The sequence below is a fragment of the Acipenser ruthenus genome, chromosome 12, assembly GCF_902713425.1.
Source record: "Acipenser ruthenus chromosome 12, fAciRut3.2 maternal haplotype, whole genome shotgun sequence".
Classification (NCBI taxonomy): Eukaryota; Metazoa; Chordata; class Actinopteri; order Acipenseriformes; family Acipenseridae; genus Acipenser; species Acipenser ruthenus.
Genome location: NC_081200.1, coordinates 2,049,304 through 2,058,449, shown reverse-complemented (window position 1 = coordinate 2,058,449; position 9,146 = coordinate 2,049,304).

Below are 9,146 nucleotides of genomic sequence, written 5' to 3'. Positions count from 1 at the left end.
CTGATTATTGAAAATAAATCCCTGTAATCTCCCATTACCTGCGATAGCGAGCTGCAGTCTACGCCACAGTAACACTTCACATTGCTACATCATGAACTTAAACTAGAGCTGTATACCGTAGAAGCTGAAGGCAATGTCGCTCAACACAATGACCTTAAAGAGGCTTTTCCCTCTGACAACTTTACGAAAGCAAGTCAAAAGCACCATGGGCTCATGCTTTCAGTTCAGAAATAAAACGAGAGGCAAAAGCAGACAATTGAGCTGTCAAAAAAACATCCAAACAGGAGAGGTCACATGACAGGAGGGGCATTAATTGTGTTAGGGACCCCTGCTCAATTGAAGGGGTTTGGGTCTGATAGGGTTACAACACAAGGGAGTTGAGTTGTTGGGGCCGCTAGGACTATATAAATGGTTTCACATTGGGGAAAGCTTTATTATCTTGGTCACATGATTCAAGGGGGTTGTGGGATTGTTGATCCCAGTGCTGGATGAGTGACATGGATGGCTATGCTTATAAAGTACTAATGATTTTAAAAGGCATACAGTAGGTTTTGTCAAGATGGCAAAAGCCATCAACATGGGTTCTGCTCCAATTTGAGGGAGATCTCATTTCAATCAAAACATACTGTATATACTATGTACGTAATGTCTCTTGTGATCACTGATTTGAACTGGGGAAACCAGCAAACAAATGATTTACAAAAAAAAAAAAAATGCTATTCAATTCACAGAGAGACATTAGTGCTCAGCTTTTAGAGGTAATGAAATGATCTGTATTAGGAACAACAGAATGGACACTGGTTGCTAGGAAACCACAGAGAAGCTTCTGATGTGTATCAAAGCCTAAATGATTTACCCTTTCTGCTGAAGCATAGTGCCATTAAGGGTTTTTTGTTACATGTCGTTGTATGTACAGTGCCGAGAAAAAGTTTGTGAACCCCTTAGGATTTTCACATATTTCACATATTTCAAACCTAAAATGTTATTAGATCTTAATCTAAGTCCTAATAATAGATAAAGATATCCTGATTAAACAAATGACACAAAAACATGATATTTTTTCAAGATGTATTTATGCACAAATGATTCAACATTCAATATTCATGTGTGAAAAAGTATGTGAACCTTTAGATTCAGTAACTGGTGGCACCCCATTGAGCAGCAATGACTTCAACTAAGCGGTTCCTGTAACTGTTGGTCAGTCTCTCACATCGGTTTTGAGGAATTTTGGCCCATTCCTCCTTACAGAACTGCTTCAACTCGGTGACATTTGAGGGCTTCCTTGCATGGACAGCTCGCTTCAGGTCCTGCCACAACATTTCAATGGGGTTTAGGTCCGGGCTTTGACTGGCCATTCTAAAACGTGGAATTTCTTCTTCTGCAGCCTTTTGTGGATCTTTTGTAGATCTGCTTGTGTGTTTAGGATCATTGTCTTGCTGCATGACCCACTTTCGGTTCAGCTTCAGCTCACGGACAGATGGCCTGGCTTTCTCCTCTAAAATCTTCTGATTCAATGCAGAATTCATGGTTGTGTCAATGATGGCAAGCTGTCCAGGTCCTGAGGCAGCAAAGCAGCCCCAAACCATCACACCCCCACCACCATGCTTGACCTTTGGGATGAGTTTCTTCTGTTCGAACGCAGTGTTTGGTTTTCGCCAAACATAACGTTTCTCATTGAGGCCAAAAAGTTCTACCTTTGACTCGTCTGTCCAGAGAACATTGTTCCAGAAGTCTTGTGGATCATCTATGTGCTCTTTGGCGAACTTCAGATGGGCAGCAATGTTCTTTTTAGAGAGCAGTGGTTTCCTCCTGGCTATCCTTCCATGAACACCATTCTTGTTCAGTCTTTTTTTGATAGTTGAGTCATGAACACTCACATTAGCCAAGGCGAGAGTGGCCTGCAGATCCTTGGCTGTTACTCTGGGGTTCTTTGTGACTTCCTTGATGATTTTCCGGTTTGTTCTTGGAGAGATTTTGGTAGGACGACCGCTCCTGGGTAGAGTGACTGTGGTCTTGAACTTTCTCCATTTGTCTGACAGTGGATTTGTGGAGCCCCAAATCCTTAGAAATGTTTTTGTAACCCTTTCTAGACTGATGAGCATCAATAACTGTTTTTCTGAGGTCCTCATAGATTTATTTTGATCGTGGCATGATGTGTTTCCACAGACCTGTATGGTGAAGACCAAACTCACAAAGTTTCTGATCTTTGTATAGGGTGGGGCCTCCCAAACTCACCCCTGAAGATCTACCTAATTATTTAAACACCTGATTCTAATTATCCCCTTAATTGAGCTGATAAAACCAGGAGTCGACTTACTTTTTCACATACCCTGAATCTTAATTACTCATTGTTTGTCTAATTCATACATCATTTTGTTTCAAAAGACATGGAATTGGTTAATATGAACCCTATTGGATATTTAAGATTCAAGAAGGCTATCATGGTAAAACTATGGAATTTCCATAATTATCATTGGGGTTCACAAACTTTTTCTCAGCACTATAGCTGAATGATGTTTGGTTAACACGTTTTACTGTCGGTATGCAATGATGGTGAGCATGCTTTAAATGAGTCATGACTAATTTCAAAACACTCTCTAAAGGGTTTTGAAAAAGAACCCTCTTAAAAAATTAAAATAAAATAAAAAGGCAAAATAGATTAATGAATACCAAACAGTAGTTAAAACCCTTAAAATAAAGCAAGATTTTATTTCATAGGTCAGGCCCACTAAAGACACACTCTTACAGGCATAGGCTGTGTTAGCCTTGAAAAAAGAGAGACGCTTTACCTTTAAAAGCTAAAACTGGCTCTTCTGAACTGCATTGTCAGAGCTGTAGGACTATATACACAGATTCCTTAGTTTTGCAAAATGTAGTCATGGTTACCACCAGCCTAGAAACAAAACAAGCAACAGCTGCACCTTGCAGTTCACAGGTCAAGATAATTCTCAGAAGTCAAGGTACTACGCAACAACAGACCATAATTAGAATTTTTTTTTATCTGAACATACTTATGGTCAAACTAGTGTGCAATGAGGGGGCTCCCGAGTGGCACATCCAGTAAAGGCGCTCTGCGTGGAGTGCAGGATGCGCCCTATAGCCTGGTCGTCGCCAGTTCGAGTCCAGGCCGTTCCACAGCCAACCGCGGACGGGAGCTCCCAGGGGGCGGCACACAATTGGCCGAGCGTTGCCCGGGGGGAGGGAGGGTTAGGTTGGCCAGGGTGTCCTCGGCTTACTGCGCACCAGCAACCCCTGTAGTCTGGCCGGGCGCCTGCGGGTTTACCTGTAAGCTGCCCGAGAGCTGCGTTGTCCTCCGACGCTGTAGCTCTTGGGTGGCTGCATGGTGAGTCCGCAGTGTGAAAAAAGCGGTCAGCTGACGGCACACGCTTCGGAGGACAGCGTGTGTTCGTCTTCGCCCTCCCGAGTCAGGGCAGGGGTGGTAGCGGTGAGCTGAGCCTAAAAAATAATTGGCCATTCTAAAGTGGAAGAAAATAATAAAAAAAAAATTGGCAACGACTAAATTAAAAAAGTCTGCTTTTACCTGCTTTGAGCTGCTTGTCTGGAGACTCTGTGTGACTGTGCCAGCCCCTCCTGCTCACTGTCTGTATAGTAATAGATTAGGAAGGGCTGGCAGAGCTGAAGATCACATGGTTACATCATCTGATTTGAATGCCATGAGAAAAGCAGTTCATTGATGGCATTGGCTCAATGCAGCTCGAAGCCAGGTAAAGTCAGATTCTGTGAAAAATTAAAGGGAAACGTGAAAAATAAAAGAACACTTGATTCTATGATCCGGCAGGTTTGATCTGCGAGAGGTTTAGGGTTAGGGTTAGTTGATGCCAAGCTGGGCTTGATCAGCAACCCTCCACTACCCAAAACAACCACTCCAACCATCGTAGGGCTCCCTTGCAGAGCTGCTGGACTGCATCACCTCATCTTGACTGTAGGGGTCAGTCACGTACCGACACAACCTACCATACACTTTTACTTTCACAAACTGACCCGTCACACTGGAAACAAAAATAATATATATATATATATATATATATATATATATATATATATATATATATATATATATATGGATAAAGCAAGCCAAGGTCTTTAGAGAGGTTAAAGTTTGAACATTATGTTGGATGCAAGCATTGGAGCCGATGACTTTTACTAATTTAGTCTGCTGCTTCATTCATTAGCTAGAAGGAATGCCTGCTGATTTGCAGCATTCGGTAACTTTCGACTTGCACTTTATTCCATCCCTGTGGGTCACGACAGATAAAGTCAACAGTCACCCATTCACAGTATTGTGTAAATCTAACCACAAACCAAACAGAGAGAGCAAAGGACTGTACAGTACCTCACCTGAATACAGCATTACATATTGTACTTGATAATACTTTTCATATGTTTCATGATTCACATTGTTTAGTTCTAATAACAAGCCTCTTAGATTACCAAGCTCTACATTCGTGACTCGAGCTCTTAGTACTGGTTGTCAGAAAATTAACTACAGAGATGGAAGCTAATGACTTAGCAAATGGACATTAGCTTTTATTATAGTCATTTCACACCATTTAACTACCAACTTATCCCAGTCTTGTGGCAGAATGAAAATGCAACACAATTCTTACATGTACAATTACCATCATTATATATATTTACTGCTTGGTCATCAGACCATTGGATTATAAATAAAAGAGAACATTTCAACTGTACTTTGTTGTCTGTCTGCATCATTGGATTACTGCACCTGTGCCCTAATTACCACTTTGCCACACTACTGTAGTGATGTTAATAAAGAACTGGCTTGGCTTGGCTAGTCATACCACAATCAGTTTAGTTACTTTGTGAACATAATGGAAACTCTGCCTGTTTTCACAAATGTCATTCTGCCACTAAATTTGTGTATGACTCGCAGGCATCAACTGTGTCTCTACAGACACTTGCTGTAGCTGGCAGATGAGAGCTGATTGACGGATGTTTGCATATCCACCGGGCACAGAAGTGTAATAACTGTCACGCAAACTATCAGCATGAAAAGGCTTATCAGGTATCTGTAACAGATAATGGGATAAAAGAACATAAAAGAGAGTGATCTGGCAATTAAAAGTGTCAATATTCAAAAGAGGAGAAACCATTTGAAAGCGTTCTGTGTTGACTGATTGAACATTTCTTTTGAGATGCAGAGTTAGTGTTTAAGCTTTCCTGATCTCTTTTGTGATAGGGCATTGTGCAACTCAGGACTTGGCATTCTGATTTGCATGCAGCAAGTGGATTTTCACTACTGTATGTAGTCATAGGGGAAGAATCTGAATGGTTTAATCTGATAGATCTAATCAACATGAGCAGCTTGCCAAGGTACACATTGTAGCTGGTACAGATCACCAGGACAAATGGGGATAACATTCGCCCCAGAGGTGCACGAAGGAGATAGTGACAGTTGATTTCATTGTAAAGGTAATGCACATACATTAGACCTGTGGAGTACAGAGTATAAACCATTTCTTTTATCCCTGTTTAGCACGTCCATGGATCCACTTCCTACTTGTTATTTAGGCATTGCACATTTTTAAATACTGGGAGTTGAAAGGTTCACCTTCTGCAATCCTGGATTATAATTTGATAAGTGAACTGTTTCAGTGTTTCATTTGCTCACACCTGCTACTTTTCTCAAATAAATGCACTGGACTTCAGTAGAGTAAATTGCAATTGTTTTTATGAGTAATGTATAATGCATTTGGTACAGCAATCGGCTTAGGAAATGGCTCTGAATGTGATCTTGTCCTTGATTAACCCTTCGGGTTATGTGCATGTCTATTACTTTATGTATGCAAGCATAGCCTGAACCATGATAGAAATCATTCCCTTTTTGTTTACAGCATGCAGTTAAGCAGTTAGCTACGCTACAGTGCCTTTCCACATGATATTGTCATGGGACGCCCAGGCTACTCTACAGCCTATTTATTTTGTTTAAATGCATTCCCCAGATATTCTTGAAACATCTTGTGATTTGTACCTTCCCTCCAAAAGAGCTGTTTGTTCTCCTGGCATGGAGGCACAGTGGTGGAGCAAGCAGCCACTTGCTCATTCTTCTGTCACTGGTTTAGCCTCGGCTTCAGACAATGCACACATCATATTGCACAAGTGATCAGCTTCAGGAGATCAAGTGTGGCTTGCACTGCATGCATTGATGTTCCGCCGCTGTGCCTATAGAGTTCCAACACCAGGACCACAGTGCAACATCAACAAAGTGTCTGCAGGGACCCCTCTGGATTTAAAATGAAAGTGACACACCTGGCTATTGCATAACGTCCTTCACTTTAGCTACAGTGTGAAACAATTGCACTTAAAAGTATTCTATTCCAACACAGGGGGTGTCTTAATGTGTAAGGACAATTGGAGCATATACAAAGATGAGTCAGTTTACACACAAACCCTAGCATGAAACTATATTATATGGGCTACGAAAAAAATGTGTTACCAGATTATTTGTAGGTTAGTAAAGTACAACGAGGCTTGGGTTACATCCTACAATGGGTTCAAAGTTTAAGGTCTGGATCAGGGGTATCAGTATGGGCCCAATGAATACCAGTACAGTACATCAGATGGTGTCCCATGCCGTCTGTCTTGAAGAGTACAAAAAAAAGGCTTTGCATTAGTAAAGTTCAAGTGCTTCTTCATATTGCTGATTGATCTGACAAATTCCTGTTTTATAACTGGAACAGCATGGGTGAGGACCAAGTCAATGAAGCATGACATCCCTGGATCATAAGCTGGGGGTGTTTTAGTAGAACGAAGAGTGGATTGGTGCTTTATACAGTGTGCGTTACCATGCAATGCTGTCCCAATACTTGATGTGCCTTCGAAGAGTCCAGAGATTTCATATGTCCTTGATCTAGATGTATTTTTTGGAATGAAACAGACCATGGCAACATTTAATTAAGATTCAAATCCAAAATACATATATCAGCTTTGTTATTTGTGTCTTGTGTGGCTGTCTGGCAGCTGGGCTCCAGTCAGTGAATAACTCATAAAAGCCACTCGATCCTCCTTGCTGACCTGTCCTTGTGGTCTGACGGTCACTATGAGTTGTGTGGGTGCGGCTTCTAAACTGTACGGACCCCTTTTACTGTGAGCATGCATTTATATAACGGTGCAAACACAAAACTCGAAAGCATTAATGAAATGCAATACTCAAGCACGAACCGTCTTACACACATGTAAGTAGTTACAATTACTTAGCTGTTATTAAACTGGCATTTCATTTCAAACGTTGATTTGTATAATGAAAACTGTCACTTTTCAAACAAGATATGCAGCTACCGAGCCTGAATGTTGCATATTATGGTCCATTCAAAAAGTAAAAATGTAAGGCTTGGCAATGCTACTGTAGGAGTCAGGTTAACCAATTGCATCAGTAGCATTTGGCCAAGACATTGGCTTACTGACACTCCCTTCTCGTTCTGCCAAGCAGTTCTACGTGGCTGGTAGCAGGAAAGATACTTTATCAGGTATACAACACATGCTCAATTAGTATGTTCTGTACCTGTCTTCCCTACTGGAAAACGTGGGCATTACTTTAGTATCTTAGCCCTCTTAAACCTTCACACTATTCAGCACACATACGCAGCACTGTGCACCGGGAAAGAGTTGCTCAAGATTGGATGGGCATGAAGACTGAACTGATGGCTGCTTTGTGAAGCGCTGGCAGGGCGCTGTGGAAGAAGCTCACTGATTGTGCTACCCCTGTGGATAAACAAAGAGGACTTTCATTCCTCGTGCTGGCTAACAAGCTCCGAACTCATACCAGCTGATGTGAGTGAGTTCTTTGAAATCCGGGCGTCCTTTGCAGGAGTACAGTGTTTGTTTGTTTCAGAAGCTGACTAATTACAGCACCTAGAGAGTTAGGCCCCAGACTTGCCCCTTCTCTACATTTTTCCCTCAGAGCTGTTTTGGAAAGTGAGCAGATCATAACTATTTACAATACAGAAATGAACTGAATTGATGCCACCCAGATGAGTAAGAGTGCTTTCAATTCAAATGAAATGCCATCCATACAATACAGGTTTCACTGCTATGATTCACAATAATTCAGGCTTGATGGATATCTTTGGAAAGCCTAGCTGATCCCTCTCATTCTTAGGATAAGCCTCCCTTTACTACAGCTGCAGCAGCTGTGCTGAACCTTTCACTTAGTTGTTTTCCCATTCTCCTTTAATCAGTTCCAATTCTCATTCCCTTTTAATTCCAATTGGAATTGATTAATAGGGAATTGGAATTGATTTTAAAAAGGAAATGGAAATGCTTTGTGTATCGCTCCTGTTCACCTGGTGTTTGATTTAATTCCTAACTTGAATGGAAACAAAGTTAAGCAATGACTCTCTTTCTAAAGTGAGCGAGAGCAGGTCCAGGCAACAGCAATTACCCTGGGGTGGAAGTCTGTAAATCACACAGGTGCTGAGGGGAATGTTCAGTTGAGATTAGCAGATTTATGAACTTCAGAACTGGTTTAGAGCCGGTTTCTTTTCCACTCCTAAAATAACATGCACCCCACTCCGCAGGATCTGCAGTTGTATTTAAAACCACCACTGAGAAAATCAAAAACAAAACGAGCTGTGCCAAACTGCTCAATACACCTTCTACCAAACCACTAGGACCATGACATCACCCATCAAAGCTTAACAATCAGGCTAATGAGTGCAGACTCTTCTAATCAGCTCCGTTTGGAACCGAGAGCAGTGATGTCTGTAGTTTTGTAGATTTGGAAAATGATCCTTTCCATGTGGCTGTCCTCTGTAAAGGTGCAGGTCTATTGCAATCGAGAATGGGGGGCAAAAAAACAAAGGAGGGAAAGACTGCCTCTGGGTCTATGCAGCGCTAACCAAGCTTTTAATCTCAGTTTGCTTACTTCTTAATAGTGTGAGCAACCTTATTCTCAATGGTCCCATTCTCATTGTGATGAAAATCTGTTGGTTCTTGTTTGTTTGCAACTGTAACGCTACAGATACCCAAAAGAATGATACCGTATCCTTTCCCTGGTATCTAAACACGTTCAGTGTCAAATGTGCAGGGGAAAAAAAGCCTTATTAATCAAATGTTCTGTTTATAGTAAAGTTTCTACTATAATTTATATCCCAGTTGTACTTTTT